The sequence below is a fragment of the Acinonyx jubatus genome, chromosome C1 (assembly GCF_027475565.1).
Source record: "Acinonyx jubatus isolate Ajub_Pintada_27869175 chromosome C1, VMU_Ajub_asm_v1.0, whole genome shotgun sequence".
NCBI lineage: Eukaryota > Metazoa > Chordata > Mammalia > Carnivora > Felidae > Acinonyx > Acinonyx jubatus.
Window position 1 is genome coordinate 38,418,680 of NC_069381.1, and position 17,775 is coordinate 38,436,454.

Genomic DNA, 17,775 nt, shown 5'->3' on the forward strand with positions numbered 1-17,775 from the left:
TTCAAGAGATCATTATGAATAGTTATCAGATGGTAGGATTTCAGGTGATTTTTAATTTTTTCCTTATCGTTTTCTGTGTTACCATGTAGTAGTTACATAATTTTATCAGATGCTATTTTCATTTATCTTTTCTTTATAAAGAAAGAAACAACTGAGAGTTCACAGTGAAAGGTCCAATCTCAGTGGAAAAACAAAACAAAACAAAACAAAACAAAGCATAGGCTTTTGAGCTAGACCTGACTTGCTATCTTGATTTTACTCTATGACCTTGAGCAAGTCACATATGCCTCTGAACCTCCGTTTCCTAATTGGTAGAATAGAAAGACCTCACAGGACTGTTGTGAAGATTGCATAGATTCAACAAGTGAAAACCCCAGGTAAGGGCCTGGCTTGTGGCAGGCTCTCAATAAATGTTCATTCTCTTCATGGGGATGTTATTGATGTAGCCTCCCAAGGCTTCTGACAAGCCTTGCCACCTCCTCTGCTCACAGTTCTGGAGCCATCAGGGGATGCTGGTGACAGCTGCACCCCTCAGCATGAGGGCGGGGTTGTCCAGAGACTCTGGGTGCCTAACGTGGGGAGGCAGGCAGTCCTGTCAGAATCGCTGGGGGTTAGTCATCCTGTCTTCAGGGTTTCTGACAGGATGTTTTGATAAAATAAATCTATTTTAAGTGACTGTAATGAAATACTAACCAGTTTCTGAAGGGCTTTTAAGATGTTTTTAAGAAGTTTCAGATCAAAGGCCCTGGGAAGGCTGACTTCGTGCATTAAATATTTAGTACTGATTCAGTCACTTGAGAGCTCAGGCATTTTGACATTGCAAGAGGGAGAAAGCACATTCCAGCGGGGGCCATATTCACATTAAAGACACAGGTGATGGACTCAGCACCAAGGGGCCTATCTTCTGACTCCTATTGGCTGAAAGGTTGGAGGAGGTGACCTCGAAGGCTGCCCACCTAAGGATTTGGGATCTGATAGAATTATTCATGTTTTATAGGGATTGGGCAAGCAGGACCCTCAGTAAGCCCTGGCAGCAGGGATCTGCCTCCCCAGCTGCTACCACCAGTCTCAGCGCCAGTCACTCTGCCAAGTGCCTGATGTCTGCAACGTGCTTTGCAGTCCAGCTGGGAAACACTGTCCTCAAACCCACACGTGGCTCACAGAGTCCTGGCAGGTGAGGCTCAGTGCAAAGAAGACACTTGCAGAAGGCCATACTGCAAGTTAGTGGCATATCTGGGGCTGGTGTCAAGAACTCCCGTGTGACAGTTCCAAGGTCTTTCCGATATATGACACTGGCTAGTCAACAACAAATAGCCACATGCAGCTGGACGTAAGAGAAAGAGAAAGAAGCCTAGAACGGAGTATAAAGTGTGGTTCTTGATCTGTACCAGGTTATAGCCACCTTTGGAAATCTGGTGGAAATTACAAACCCTCTTCCAGAAAAATGCACACATGTACACGAAAATATCACATTTAGCATCTAGCGTTGGCAGAATTCAAGCATCCCTTTAAACCCACCCTTGAACCTCAGGCTGCAAAACCTCCGTTTAGGGTCATAGTAGATCCAGTCAGCCCAGAGCTTATAACTTTGAGTTTCTTGGATGACTTTTAGAAGAGTGGTATGACACAGTGGGAACATCACTTGGCCTTGGACAAGCCTGAGTTATATCAGTGGTCAGCAGCTATGTAGTATTAGAAATTAGTATTTCTCGGAACCTCAGTTTCCTATTTTTAACACAGGATAACATTACGTCATGGAGCATTGGGAGTTTAAGTGGAATAATGCAGGAAAATCACTTAGAGCCCCTGGCTTACATCAGTCTTTCATGGGATGTGAAGTCCCTACCCATCCTTAACCTACCTTTATCTGCCTCCAGAAAAACCCTAATGGATCTCTCCTGCATCCAGTCATCCACTCTGGCCATCTACCAAACAACTAAACTTTAGACTCCAGGAGGGCGGAGACCATATCTATTTTGCTCACAACTACTACCTCTGAGTATAGTGACTGGCATGATAGGTGCTTAATATCATATGCGGTGAATAAATTTAAAGAACAAATGGACGGACCAGATAGATACACAGCAACTTCTAGAGAAGAAGTGGGACAGCAAACAGAAATTGTCCTGGGGAAACCGCAAATAATGTTTTTAGTCATCACAGGCCACAGATGTTTAAGGGTCTCCCAAAAGTAAGGATTGAGGAACTGAGGATTCTGAGAAGACAATGTAGAGGAAGCTTTACTCATTCTTTCACTCTCCTCCACCAATATCATGTACCTTGTTTTTTCCCACATGGCAAGCTGAGGAGCAAACCAGGTAAGTAGAAAACCTAGAATGAAGTTACCAGGTAGGACAGTAGGAAGAAGCAAATCTATTAGCTCCCGCCTGACTCAGCTGCAACTCTGATTCTGCAGGCAATGACTGCGCTCTCCACCTGGAAGATTAGCCGTGCTCAGTTTCTGGACCAGCCCTGACAAGGCAGGGGATACAGAAACAGCTTTAACTTTTCCTCCATGTGGGATCTTGCTGCTATAGGCTAGAACACACACCTGAGGTGTGCCCCAGATCCCTACACACCAATGGAGTCAGAGCTGGCCACATGCCTTTCTTGGAATGCAAGGTCAGTTTCCACCTAAACCTGGCAAGCCCCACCTCAGACTCTTATCCTCTCTTCTCCAGGAGACTGGAGCATGCTTCTAGGATCAAGATAGTGGTTATGGACTAAGGAGAGCACAAGCAATGGGTCATCATCCACTTAACTTCAGATACCAGCTACTTGCTTAGAAGTTCTTCCTGGCATGACTGAACCCCTTTAGAAATACCCACGAGTTTGCCAAACACCTGGGTACTGAGTTTCCTGGCTGAACTTAATACGTTCCTCAGGATCCCCTTCTTCCCCATTGCGGTGGCTCTACAATTCACCAGCTCAAAGAAGCCAGAAACCTAGGTGTAGTGCTTGCTTCCTCTCTCTCCCTCACCTATAACGTTCAATTTAGTCACAGGTTCTGTGATTTTAACTCCTAGATAGTTCTGGGATATATCAGCTTCTCTTCATCTTTTTTACTTTTGTCTTACTTGTTATAAAACTCCCTAATAATGCTCTCTGCCTTCTAATCCATCCTCCACACAGCAGCCCAAGTGCACTTAATTTTACGTAAGTCTGACCTGTCACTTTCTTGCTTAAAATCCTACATTGACAATCCTACCACAACCATAAAGAAAACAAAACAAAGCCTGCTATCTGTTGAAAAGAATGCTAGATAGCCTTATATGAGTATGCAGGCAAGAAGATGAAAGAAAGAAAGAAAGAAAGAAAGAAAGAAAGAAAGAAAGAAAGAAAGAAAGAAAGAAAGAAAGAAAGAAAGGAAGAAAGAAAGCCTCTTCACTGTGTTCCTTCAAAACTACCAATGACTGCTTCACTGGCTCCATGGCAGGAGAATAAAAAAATATGAGCTGTCCCAGGTTGGAACCCAGGTTGGCTGCTATTGGAGGTAGTGAACTCCACATGCCTTAAGGGGTGCCTATAGATTCTGGATAGCCACTCCCTGGATATTGTAGAAAGCTCTGCTCTTGGATGAAAGAGTAGTTCATATGCCACATGAGGGCAAATTCTGTCCTGAAGTGACTTCTAGGTGTTTCAGAATAGCACATACCTTGGAGACAATAACATGTCATCCTTCTTACCCCCACTACCCTGCTACATTTGTGTGAGGAAGTCCCACTGCAAGGAAAGCTACTTGTCCTGTGAGACCAGCCTGACTCACAGTCAGCACAAGTGGAAAGCTGTGCTGACATTTTTCTCTCTGGTCAATGTAATCAGTGTAGACATTCCAAGTGAATAATTTAGGCCTCCTAAAAATGAACCAACTATAGCCAACATTGTCAAATGTGGTTGTCTACCTTGATCAAAGTTACCAGGTACACACCAAATCTCCCTCCCTTCTCCTGTAGACATAGCTTTTTAGGCATTCCTTACTAAGTGTTGAGAAAGAGACAAGGTCTTAAAGATAATAAAAACAAACACTTTGCATTTGTGTACTTCTTTAGAAATGCAATATGCTGTTAAATTACAGTTACCAATTGAGAAACGAATCCGTGCCAGGCAATATGGAAACTGCTTTATAAACCTCATCTTTAAATAACAGGCTTTTGAGACAAATTGCTTAGGTTTAGATGCCAAGTCCTTACTTTACCACTTACTAGTTGTGTGATTTTAAGCAAGTTAATTAATCTCTCTGTACTTCAGTTTCCTAATCTGTAAAATGGACAGAGTAACAGGTCTCAAAAGGTATTGCGAGGGTTATACAAGATATTTACATACCAAGACCTTAGGTTGCACTGCACATGGCACGTAAAAGTGCTCAATAAATGTTAGCTTTGGTTTACACTACTCCTGACAAATACCTTGACAACTAAGGGTTATTATTCCCAATGTTCAGATGAAGAAATGGGCAGAGTAATGTGAAATAATTTGCTTAATTTGATAATGAATTAGTGGTGAAGCTGAAATACACACACTGATCTGACTCCAAAACCTCTACATTTTCTTTTCCATTTGAGAGAATAGCATACTTATTGTTACTACTGTGACTATTGTTATCACCATCACCATCATTAATACCACTGATAATAATGTCCTCACATAGGCATAGCACTTCTGGACTTCAAAGCAAATATAGATACATTTACACAAAATTACCCACCATCAAGCCTATAAGTGACTTCATGGAACCTTAGCTACACTCTCCAACCCAGGACATCTCTGTGGCACCCTTGACATGTGATCATCTGTGCAGGTTGGACCTCAAGAGTTCTGAGGGGAAATATCCAGAAAGGATTGTTCCTGGGTAGAGCAAGGCTGGACAGGGTAGAGTCCCAATTATATGGGAGGCCCCAGTATTGAGGAAGATCTCAGAGATGGAAACACATCTGACATTCTTCTTGAACACATTTAAGCTCACAGACTGCAGAGGAAGTTTCCTGGAGGAGGAGGCCTTCCTAGACCTGAGGAAGGATGGTCCTGAAGGAAGGGCAGCCAGATGAGCTTCACCCACTCAGAGATAAGTGCGGAGGAAGAAGAGCCTAAAGCAAAAACTAACACCAAAGAAAAACCACCAAAGAAATCTGGAGAGCTGTTTCATCTTTGCTTGTACCTTCATCTGCTACCTTCTTCCCCAACTCTGTGCCTACAGGTGTAATAGAAAACCTTGAAATAGAAAAGGACATATGGCTTTTTTTTGTGGGGCAAAGATGTGGAGAAGCTTGAAGGACTGAATCAGCATCCCCAAGTAGGCTAAAGGCAGGAAGCCCAGGAGAACAGGGTAGGAACATAATCACGGAGGAGATGGAGGCTGGCTGGGCCATGAGGCAAGCCATGAAAGAGGCAAAATAGAGTCCTAAGGGGCAACTTTGTCCTGAGAAATAACCCCAGAGACTTGAGGATAAAGCCCCCTTCACTGCCACGTGAGCACTTCCATGATCCTATTAGGTCCTCACAGTAACAGTGTTCAGCAAAAGGATCTATGCAGAATAAGAGCATACGTTTTGAAGTCAGACAGACCTGGGTACAAATCCTGGTGCTACCACTTACTAGCTATTTGAGCTCAGGCGAGTAAGTTAACCTGAGCCCTGGTTTTTTCATAGGTAAGGTAATAATAACAGCAACCTATTGTTATTCCTGAAGATGAAATGATTACATGAGATAAAAACAGAGCATGACACATGGTGTATGGGGAGAAAATGGTAAATAACATGACTGAAAGGGTTCCTCTTTGATGAAACACAAAGAACATGAAATTCCCAATCAGGAAACCTATGTCATACTCCTAGAGACTACGGATTTCTTCACTTCCTAGACCTCAGCTTCCTTAGCTGGACAAGGCAGGTGTTAGAAGACAAATCTTTCAAGGTCTTTTTAGGTCTTAACTTTCATGACTTCAGCTGCTTATAGTACAGACATCATGAACAGGAGAAAGAGATGGAAACTCCCAGCTATCTGTCTCTCCCCTGTCCCCGCCCCCCAACTCCTGTAAAATGGCAGCTCAGACAAACAATATCAAGACTGGGTAATATTCTGCTGACCTAGTTACACAAAGTTAGGAAACTTTTAAATATGTATGAATATTATTGAATGGAAAAGATGAGGCTGATTCAAGTAGCTGCAGTGCATATTAATATCTTATTATTAGCCACATTAATGTAGGTAATATCCTGGAAGCTGCCTTTCCTATGAAATACAATTTGGAGAAAGAATACCTCTATTCTCTTCTCAGGAAATAATTGTCTTTTAATGCCAAACTATGGTAAATAAGCCAGAGAAATCAAATGATATTGGAGGATGAAGTTAAATAATTTAGGAAAACAGAGTACAACATTTACTAAATTAATCCAGTAGAGAAAAAACATGATGGGATTTTTATGCTCCCTTTTTGGAAAGATATCTCTTTAGGAAGGCAAACAAGGAATTTGAACATTTTCCAGTTTTTCCTTTTAAGAGATATATGAGCTAATATACGTATTCAACAAAAATTTCTTAAGCACTTACTGTGAACCCAGCAACTGTACAGCCACAAGAAGAATACAATCCATGTCATAGCAGGCATCAGTACTTTACTTTTTATGGAATTTGTGTGAACTTGAATGTTTACCTGGGAGTGGAAATGCTGGGCCTTAGGGTAATTCTATGCTTAACATTTTGAGGAACTGCCAAATGTTTTCCAGAGCAGCTATGCCATTTTATATTCCCACCAGCAATGCATAAGGGTTTCAGTTTCTTGATATCCTCCCCAACACTTGCTATTTTTTTCTTTTTTAAGTTTATTTATTTTGAGAGAGGGCGAGCACTTGTGTGCAAGTAGGGAAGGGGCAGAGAGAGAGAGAGGGAGAGAGAATTCCAAGCAGCACGGAGCCCCAATGCAGGGTTTGATCTCACTGTGAGATCATGACCTGAGCTAAAAGCAAGAGTTGGACACTTAACCAACTGCCCCACCCCGGCGTCTCTCTTCAACACTTGTTATTGTCCTTTTATTATCCAGAGGTTGGGATGTGATACCTCACTGTGGTTTTCATTTGCATTTCCCTGATGGTTAATGATCATCATCAAAATTTGAGTATCATTTTTTTTATATTGAGTATCCTTTTATGTGCATATTGGCTACTTGTATATCTTCTTTGGAGAAATGTTTTAGATCCAGTGCCCATTCCTAAATTGTGGGATTTTTTTTTTTTTGTCATTTTACTGAGTTGTAGGTGCTCTTTCTATGTTCTTGATACAAGTTTATTTTCAGATACATGATTTGAAAATATTTTCTACCATTCTGTAGCTTGTCTTTCTGTTTTCTTGATGGTATCATTTGCAGTATAAAAGTTTTTAATTTTGACAAAGTCCAATTTGTCTTTTGCTGCTGGTGCTTTTGGTGTCATATCAAAGGAACCATTGCCTAACTCAAAATCACAAAGATACACTCCTGTGTTTTCTCCTCCTCCTCCTCCTCCTCCTCCTCCTCCTCCTTCTTCTTCTTCTTTTACAGAGAGAGAGACTGAGAGAGAGTGTGCATGGGGGATACGGACATAGGGAGAGGGAGAGAGAGAATCTTAAGCAGGCTCCGTGCCCAGCATGGAGCCCAATGTGGGGCTCAATCTCACAACTGTGAGATTGTTAACTGAGCTGAAATCAAGAGTTGGATGCTTAACTGACTGAACCACCCAGGTGCCCCACTCCTATGTTTTCTTCTAAGAAATTTAGTGTTAGCTTTTAAAGATAAATCCACATTTAAAGAATTTTTTTTCCCAATGAAAAACAGAATAAGGAAGCAAGAAAAGGAGCAACCAGAGGTCAGCAGTATTAGAGGAAAAGAAATGGCGGCAGCAGCCTCTCTGGGAGAATGGTGAAACACAGGGAGCACCTGACCTACTTTGTCCCTCCCTCCCTCATGTCTGGTAACAATTCTACAGAGACTAGCAGAGCCCTGAGAGTTTGCTGCAACCTTAGCAATGTTGCTGGCTAAAAGATTCTCTGGGAAGTTCAACAGCTTACTCTGGAAAGCAGCATAGGTTCTAGCCAGGGGCCACCAGTCAAATCCCCCCTGTATTTTCCAGTTCCAACTGCCATGGTGTGGGGTGACTTATAAATAACCCTCTCCTTTCCAGGCCCTGTGCTTTGTCCCTCCCGTGGCTTGTGAACATGTCCCATCATATTATTCCCAAGCCATTGCTGGTTAGCACAGTCACTAAAAATGACACCAAGTGAACTTGAAGGTAAGATTGCACAGTCTAAGTCAGTTCTGAGGCTAAAATCATATTGTAAATTGCTTTAAAATTCTACCTTTTTTGAGACCTTGTTTAAGCCAAATATATACAAGGTCAAAAGTTCTAGCCAGTGATATGTTTTTTTGGTTTTTTTTGCTTTGTTTTGTTTTTTTAACACTGAAACAGTCTCCTTGAATGCTAATAATAGGATTCTAGGAAAACATCCAGTTCATTTTTCAAGTCTTCCTATAGCAGGACATTTTGTTAGAAAATGGATAATAATGATTTGCAAGTGATTCTATTTTCTTTTCCCAAGAACCTTGAAAAAGTCAGCCCCCATGCCTGCCTTTCTCCCTTTCCAACCACTATCTTTGTGATACTTCTCCTTTTTAGGAATGGCCATGAGATAATGTTAGAACTAGTTGATAGATGAGTTTTATTCCTCCTTCCACCCTTTTTCCTTTTTGTATATGTGAGGTAATATTTGAGGACTATTAACTCCTATCTCGGGGGGTCTTAATGGGTGAAAGGAGCTCAAATATTACTCACCTATACAGTTCTTTCTGATTCACCAAAATGACTTAGGAGCCTTTTCCATGTTCCTGTAGTTCCTTTCCTACACCCCACCAATAACCTATACCTTGGTTTCTTCTAAACAGATATTACCACTTATGAGTAGTATACTATTGAAAAAGTTACTTAACCTCTATATTCCTCAGTTTCCTCATCTGCAAAATTGGGATAATAGTAGTATCTGCTTCCTAAGATTGTTAAAGGTGATTAAATGATAATGAAGTAGATAGAATAGTATGTGGCATGGAGTAAGTACTCTAAATGTTAGTTGTTCTCATTTTTTTAAAATTAAGTTTATTTACTTTGAGAGAGAGAGGGAGAAAGAGATAGCAGGGGAGGGGCAGAGAGAGAAGGAGAGAGAGAGAATCCCGAGCAGGCTCTGCACTGTCAGCACAGAGCCTGACATGGGGCTTGAACTCACAAACTGAGAGATCATGACCTGAGCTGAAATCAAGAGTCAGATGCTTAACCAGCTGAGCCACCCAGGAACCCCTATTCTCATTTTTTTTAAGTGACAAATTGTATACTTTAGGGAGCTTAGGGTCTGTTAAGGGAAATCAGTACTGCAAATGCATTCTATCCAAATATTTACAAACAATTCAGAAGGTATTTTCACATCTGTTATCTAATATCTACTAGAAGCATCTTGTCATTACAATAACCTAAAGCTAAATCACAGTGCCTAGTTTTTAGATGAGGCTTAAAGAGGTTATTTGAAATGTCAAAAATATAAGTGGTAGAGCCAAAATAAAAATCCTAATATGGCTCTAGGCCTGATGATCTTCATACTTAAATTACAACCGAATAGGAGGTTTCTCTGGATATATATATTGAAGAGGGGGCACTAATCTGTGAGAAAAGAGAGGTTAAGTAATTGACCTAAGGTTACACAGTTAATGAGTGGCAGGGTCAGGGTTCTAAACTACGTAGCTCACCCTATTGACTTAGGCATCTAATTTTATTCCCACTGCCTTGTAAGTACTTAGTTAATATTTGCAGAAAGACTAGACAAAAAAGCAACCTTTGCAGACAGATCTGGGATTGAGAGGCAGTGAACTTCAGTGGACAATCTAGGTGTCAGAAACTGGGCTTCCAGCTAGTGCTGTTCAACTAACTCACTGGGTGACTCAGGAAAGTAACCTCCCTCTCTGGGCCCCAGTGTTTCCAGCTGCAGAAAGAGAGGAGAAAAAAAGAAATAAAAAGTTTTCAAACACTGTTAACAGCTGAATCCTTTTTTCAAACTAAGTCTATGAGGAAGGCCAGTGAAGAGAGCCCGGCATGCATGGTGTATGTGGCAGGGAGGATGAGAGAGGCCTGAACCCTGATTTCATAGAAGTCCCTCTTTCTCCTTGCTCCTCAGTAGCATCTCAAGTACTGCTGAGAGCCTAGATCCCTAATTAGGGATACAGGTAACATGGGTTTAAACCCTAGAACTAGAAGAACCTAAGGTTCTTCTTGGCTTTGAAATTCTGAGTCACATAAAATAAATGATCTTGTATCCTAATGTTATATACCTTCTGATTTAACAAAGTGAAAATGTGGCTTCAGAGGAAGTGACAAAGTATGACCACACCAAAAGATACCAAGAAAGAATTTTCGCTGTAATAGCATGCTTCTCCACCTGCCTCCAGTCCTATACGTATCCTAAATACAAAAATATTCCCTAAACATATGAACAGAGGAAACTAGATGAAGAATGAGTAATCAAAAGAGTGACAAGTGTTTTAAAGAGGAAACAGTATATTATAGACTCATGTAGCAGAGGATCTCAAACTAGTCTGGGGAACAGTATATTAGGGAAGCATTCCAGGAAGGAGTGGTGTTCAAATTGGATCCTGAAAGCAGAATAGGAAGTAGCAAGGCAAAGGGCCATTGAGAAAGAACATTCCAGGTAGATGGGCCAGTGTGTATACAAGTTAGTGGAAAAAATCCATGGCTGACAGAAAGAACTATAGGGAGGCCAATGTGGGTATAGCAGAGAGCAAAATGACAGGGAAATGAGACAGGCTGAAAAAGCAGGCAGAGGCTAGATTATGCAGGATCTTACAGATTAAGTAAAGAATTTGTTATTTTATCTTAAACTGCTGAGAGGCCGGGGTGTTCAGTGGGTCATTTTCATGGATACTGAAATTATTCAATATGGTGGTAGCAGGGTAGTGGAAAAGACAAGTATGGACCAAAGCTCTCCATGACTGAGGGAACTGTCCAAGAAGTCAGCAGATGACAGCAATAAAGAATGGCAGTGGGTTATATAGGCTTAAAACATGTCTTTTTATAAAAGAGAAGGGAAAGAATGGCCTAGAAATAGCAATCTATCAGCACAAAGGATGCCATCTGCCAAGCTAGCTAAGTAGCGTTCAGTGAAGAGTCTACTGTCTTTTGGTCAGGTAGGGACCGCAGGACCAGTGAGGCAGTGAGGGGAGCATAAAGTCAGGAGGAAGGCTGGGACTTTCTGGAAGCCACTGTAACACTGACATAGCTAGGTGAGCAGAGTTGAGAGAGAGCCTGGAAGCCTGTTTACCTCACATCCTGTACCCCCTGGCTTAAGAAGTTGTTGTAATTCCCTGAGAGATGCTGATAGTTTGAACTAAGGCACTGGCAGCAGAGATAAGAAAGAGATAGATTCTAAAAATACTGAGTTATAGCTTTGATCATACTTGGTGACAGATAGTATGCAAGGAGTAGAATAAAAAGGAGTTAAACAGGACAGTTTCCTGGCATGGGCGACTGAAGTGATGGTGATACAATCATTGAACTAGGAAACCCGTATTTGGGGCAGTGTAGAGTAGTCTGGGTCAATCTTTGCAGCATGAATAAATCAGACATGTGTCCCCTTGTTCTAGCAGTGGAGAAGCAAGGGTCATAATTCCCAGCACCTCCTCTCCAGGCCCTCATTCACCCAGGGCTGAGGCTTGGAATGGATGAGCCACCTGCAGCAGTCAGGTCAGTTGGAAAGTCCCTCACCAGATGCTGGGAGGATATATCTGCCTCCAATTAATTGGAGACTCTTTTTGAAGGGAATAGCAAAAACTATGCCAAGAGAGTGGTGCTTGTGAAGTGGCCTGCTGAAAGGGAGCCAAAACTACTAAGCTTGTTTAATTTAGAGTGTCTGATCAGGACAAGGTTTGGTGCAGATGGGGGTCCATAGAACTCTCCTGAGAGGTGGGTAAGGGAATGATAATTGAGATTACTAACTTCCAACAATTACTCAATTTAAAACCCAGCCAAAAAGATGTAATTATTTTTCATACATTTGTTTGGTCATGTTGCCAGCTGCAACTCCATGATGTTTTACTTCAAAGGGGAAGAAAGAACAAAGGGAAAGGAACAGAATGGAAGGGAGCTACATTATTTTGTAGTCACCATGCTGATAAGAACAGTGCTGCCTCTCTCTAGCTTCTTTTACGCGGTACTGTCTTCTGTCCTTGGGCTTTTCTGTCCACAGGGTGATTAGTTCCCTCTAGCAGGTTTCTGAGATTCTAGCTTTTCCTCACAAGTCCACATAAGGACTATTGTAGAAGCTGCCAGGTTCCATATTTTAAATTCTTCTAATCTCCTCATATTTGCCTGCCATGCTCCTAAACTAAATTGAATTTAATTGAGTTGACTTGGAGGCAGGTAAATTCTTGTTTGTTTAGATGACTTATGCTACTGGAGTTAGCAGCATAGTCAAACTCAGGGACTGATATCAAATTGATATAAAAAATGCCAATCTAGGTATTCCAGAGAAGCCTCTGATAATATGCATGGATCTCTGTCCTCGGTCTCAGGGCTCATCCTGCTAAACACTTGTATACTTGACTTAAATTAATACTTAAAAAGTATATACTTTAAAAATTCTGAGTGAAGACACTAATATTACAGATAAGAGAATCCAAGAATCAAAATAATCACAGCAAGCTAGAATAAAGGGCTAAAACCAATGGTAGGACAAGTATAAAGGGTCACTATACTTGTAAAATCTACTATAGGCTAATGTATCCTGGATTGGATCCTGTGACAGAAAAAGAACATTGGTGGAAAAACTGATGAGATCTGAATATAGTTCTATAGTTTAGTTCATAGTAAAGTATCAGTGTTAATTTATTTGTTTTGACAAATGCTTCATGGTTGCATATGATTTTAACAGAGGAAACTGGGTGAAGGGTATGTGGGATCTCTCGATATTATCTAACTTTTCCCCCCATTTCCTTAAGAATAAATGATTATTTAAAAAGTGTGCCATACTGTATAGAAATCAACATTCTCTCCCATAATTCTGTGCATCTTGGACTACAGTCAAGATGTCACTGTTCCCTCCCTACATCTTCAAATTAACTTTCTCAGGTCACAACAATAAGTCTTCCCAAAGGGGACCTTCTGGAAAAATAAGCTGTTTCCTCAACTTATATTTCCCTCTTTTTATAGCATGCACCAGCAATCTATCCAATAAACATATGTTGGGGAGTGAGGAGGGGATCCACTTCAAGCCCACAATTGTTAACAGTCATAAGATTGGAGAAAAACACAAGGGGATAGGTCAACATACTGGCAAAAAATCCTGTGGCAGCTTGGAAATAACTCTTCATTTCATTCATGGTGGAAACCCCACTGTCCAGTGCATAGGCATGGTCGAGGAAGGCCAGTGAGTTCAGAGCCACAAAGAAATTATGTCACATAGGAGGTGAGAGATAAGACCAACAAAAAGTTCTAGAATGCCCTCTTCCTGATAGATGGTTACTGTGGAGTCACAAAGTCCACAGAACAATGACTTGTACAATAGATCTCTGAATGATACATGGAAGGGATATGTGATAAGGGTAGCAGCAGAATGAGCCATCATCTCTCGAGCTGTCTCCTTGATAACTTGGTTAAAGGAGGATGTAACTTCTTTCTGTACATTTTCAGGTCCTAACTCATCAACCTTTTCACACTTCTGGTCATGCTGTAAAACTTTACCATGGACCACAGTTCCAAGGACTCCTGAAAACAGTCTTGGAGTTAAGTCTATGAAAAACCCATGCTTCCTATCGATGCTCACAATGAACTAGGATAACAAAACAGGCCAGGAAGCTGACATACTTGCCACCCCAAAATATTTCATCTTATTCTTGGAGGAAGAGGCTGGTATCCCACTTGGATGAGCACTTTCACATACATGAGTGGCTGGGACATAATGGTGAGTCCAGGAGCACAGGAGCACTTTACTTGCTCTGTCAGCCATGATGGACCTGTGGACAGTCAACTTTTTTTTTTTATAAATCTAAAATTATTTAAAAATAAAAGATTTATTTTTTTTCAATATATGAAGTTTATTGTCAAACTGGTTTCCATACAACACCCAGTGCTCATCCCAAAAGGTGCCCTCCTCAATACCCATCACCCACCCTCCCCTCCCTCCCACCCCCCATCAACCCTCAGTTTGTTCTCAGTTTTTAACAGTCTCTTATGCTTTGGCTCTCTTCCACTCTAACCTCTTTTTTTTTTCCTTCCCCTCCCCCATGGGTTTCTGTTAAGTTTCTCAGGATCCACATAAGAGTGAAACCATATGGTATCTGTCTTTCTCTGTATGGCTTATTTCACTTAGCATAACACTCTCCAGTTCCATTCATGTTGCTACAAAGGGCCATATTTCATTCTTTCTCATTGCCACATAGTACTCCATTGTGTATATACACCACAATTTCTTTATCCATTCATCAGTTGATGGACATTTAGGCTGTTTCCATAATTTGGCTACTGTTGAGAGTGCTGCTATAAACATTGGGGTACAAGTGCCCCTATGCATCAGTACTCCTGTATTCCTTGGGTAAATTCCTAGCAGTGCTATTGCTGGGTGATAGGGTAAAAGATTTATTTAAAACATATCAGAGGAATTAAAATAGGCTTATTCATGAACAACAACAAAAATCAACTACAGGGAGGCTTCACTGCTAAAAGAAGCTAACGTAAACTCTGGTTACATTTCTAGAGATTTAGCATCCACAGCAAAACAGGAAATAGTCCTATTCTGCTGTAGGAGGCTTATATTGCCTATAAAGTTTTATATTCAGTTCTGATATTTTATAAAGGTAATCAACAACCTAGATTATGTCCAGAGAACAACAAAGAAGGAACAAAGTTTAAAAACCATGGAATCTGCAGAAATGTAGAGTAACGGGGGGAGAGGAGAAAGGAAGGGACTAGTCTGGAAAGGACTCATGATGGGGATGTGGTCACTAGCTTGCTGTCTTTGCAGGCCTGTCCACGGGCTAAAGGAGCAAGTAATGTAAAGTAGACCCAGAGGGTGGAGCTAGAATCAAGGAGAGAGGCTACAAGGAGATGGCTCTTTCTGGGAATGATGGGACTTTTTTCTCTTTGAAATGGGGCTCAGGCTGCCTCAAGAGATGTGTGAGCAAAGGCTGAAAACTCATATTTCAGGAATATTAAGAGAAGATGTTGGTCTATACAATTTGGGTCCTTGCCCATAGGAGATTCCTAATACATTTGCTAAATTTGAATGTGACCTCTACAGTCTTTATTAACTCGAGAAATTGTGTGAGGTGTTAAGTCAGAGAAACCAGCTTTTCTAGGCATTTCTATGTCATTCTCATTTAAAAAAAATTTTTAATGTTTGCTTATTTAATGTTTATTTATTTATTATAATTTATTGTCAAATTGGCTTACATATGATACTCATTGCTATTTTTGAGAGAGAGAGAGAGAGAGAGAGAGAGAACAAGTGGAGGAGGGGGGGGAGAGAGAGAGAGAGAGAGAGAGGCATAGAATCCAAATCAGGCTCCAGGCTCTGAGCTGCCAGCACAGAGCCAACATGGGGCTTGAACCAATGGACCATGAGATAATGACCTGAGCCAAAGTCAGACGCTTAACTAACTGAGCCACCCAGGTGCCCCTTGGCATTCTTGGCAGTAATTTTCCTCCAGGTACTTTTGGCTAACAAATATCTCTGTCCATGGGGGAAAAAGCCACCGAAAGACAGGCAATAGTTAACCTGACTTCTAGATCAACTGTCACCAGCGAGTGCAGCCTGGAGATGGAAGACTTAAGTGTCACAATGATCATGATCCTTCCTGGATGGTTCCTCACTGCATCAGATAAAGTCCAAATTCTTTAGGTTGGCATTCAAGGAATTCTTGGCCCAGCCTCCACTTAACTCTCCTCCTTTCTCCATTACTATCTTTCTTTTCTTCTTAGGTTGATCCTGTGCTCTTGTCTTTTGGAACCACATAAAACTATCACGACTCAGTATTGTCTCAACTTCCATACCATATTTTTTTAAGAGAGGGGGGCATGCAGAGAGAGAGAGAGAGAGAGAGAGAGAGAGAGAGAATCTCAAGCAGGCTCCACACTAAGCATGGATCAATGTGGAGCTTGGTCCCATGACCTGGGATCATGGTCTGAGCTGAAATCAAGAGTTGGAAGCTTGTGGTGCCTGGGTGTCTCTGTTGGTTGGGCATCCAACTTTGGCTCAGGTCACGATCACACAATTTGTGAGTTTGTGAATTCAAGCCCCATGTTAGGCTTTGTGCTGACAGCTCAGAGGCTTGAGCCTGCTTCGGATTCTGTGTCTCCTTCTCTCTCTGCCCCTCCCCAACTTGTGCTCTGTCTCTCTATGTCTCTCAAAAAATAAATGTAAAAAATAAAATAAAAAAAAAAGAGTTGGAAGCTCAACCAAATGAGCCACCCAGGTGCCCCGTGTGTATCCATATTTCGATTCTCTACTCAAGATGCCTTCTTCATTAGGACTTTGTTTCCTCCCTTGTGCCCCTTCTCTGCCCACTACTTCTATTATATCAAGTCTCTTACCATTATTGCCATTATTAGTTTTTACATCTGTGTTGCCCACTACATTGAGTACTTCTGAGGGATAGGGTGTATTTTGTATTCATCTTTCTGTCTCCAGCACCCAATACAGAGCCTGGCAGGCAGAAGGTACTCATCAGATATTTGTCGTATTGAAGAATGGCTTTGCAAGAACTTAGTAAATGACTATATAGGTGAATAGAATATTTCCCTATCCAGAACTGGTTTAGAGTCCATTTTTTGGAGTCTAAAAAGGCTTGGCTTCATGTCCCAACTGCATGATATAGACAAATTACTTCATCTCATTGTGACTTAGTTTTTAAAAATGCAAATGGAAGGAGATAATACTAATATATCTCAGAGCTTAAATTCTTCTAAGTGTATCCTTCACCCCAAAACTCATCCTCTTTCCTGATTTAATTTATCCAATATTGTCTGTCTCTTCCTAGAATGTGAGCCCCATGAAGGCATGGATTTCTGCCTGTTTTTCACTGCTGTATCCCTAGAGCCTAGACCATGCTGGTTACATGTTAGGTATTCAAAAACAGTACAAATCACATAATAGGAGCATTGTGAGGACTGAGTGACACAATGTATAAGAAGATCATGGCATTGGGCCGACCACATGCTATGCACTCAATAACTACCGTTATTATAAAATAAAAGGCAGATTTAAAAACTAATGTTTGTCAATTAAAATCTACTTTTAGCTATGTTGGAAGGAGTGTATTGGTAAACTCTATCTCTGAAAAACAAACATAAAGCTGGACAAAACTGACGCAAACATTTCAGTGTTTTGGAAACTGACCAAAGGCATACAACAATCTCATGTTATGCTTAAAAAACCGCTGAACTTCAGTTAATAAGACAGGGAATCTGTGATGTGCTGTGGTTGCTCTACCTTCCTCCAAGCTTGGTGAAAGCAGGGTTCTGTTAGGGCAGGCCATGCTGTGAGGATTGTCAAAGGGAATCAATTTGGAAGAGAGGGCAGTGCTCACACCTAGCAGCATTTTCTGTGGAAACACTCACCACAGAGGTCGGCAAGTAAGGAGGGCCCGCAGTTCCATAGCTGGGACATATTCCTGGCTGAGACTGGGTGCAAGCCAGAAGGCTCAAGCCAGTCACACACTCCTGAAAAGCCCTGAAGCTGCACAAATGCTCATGGTCAACA

General features: G+C 41.3%; 1 protein-coding gene and 1 pseudogene across 6 annotated transcripts in view; both read right to left on the reverse strand.

Annotated features, from left to right (window-relative positions):
* Window positions 1-17,775, reverse strand: part of LOC106973620 (BEN domain-containing protein 5) — a 1,423,832-nt gene that overhangs the window by 486,882 nt on the left and 919,175 nt on the right. The window lies entirely within an intron of this gene.
* Window positions 10,002-15,510, reverse strand: LOC128313783 (mitochondrial carrier homolog 2-like; annotated as a pseudogene).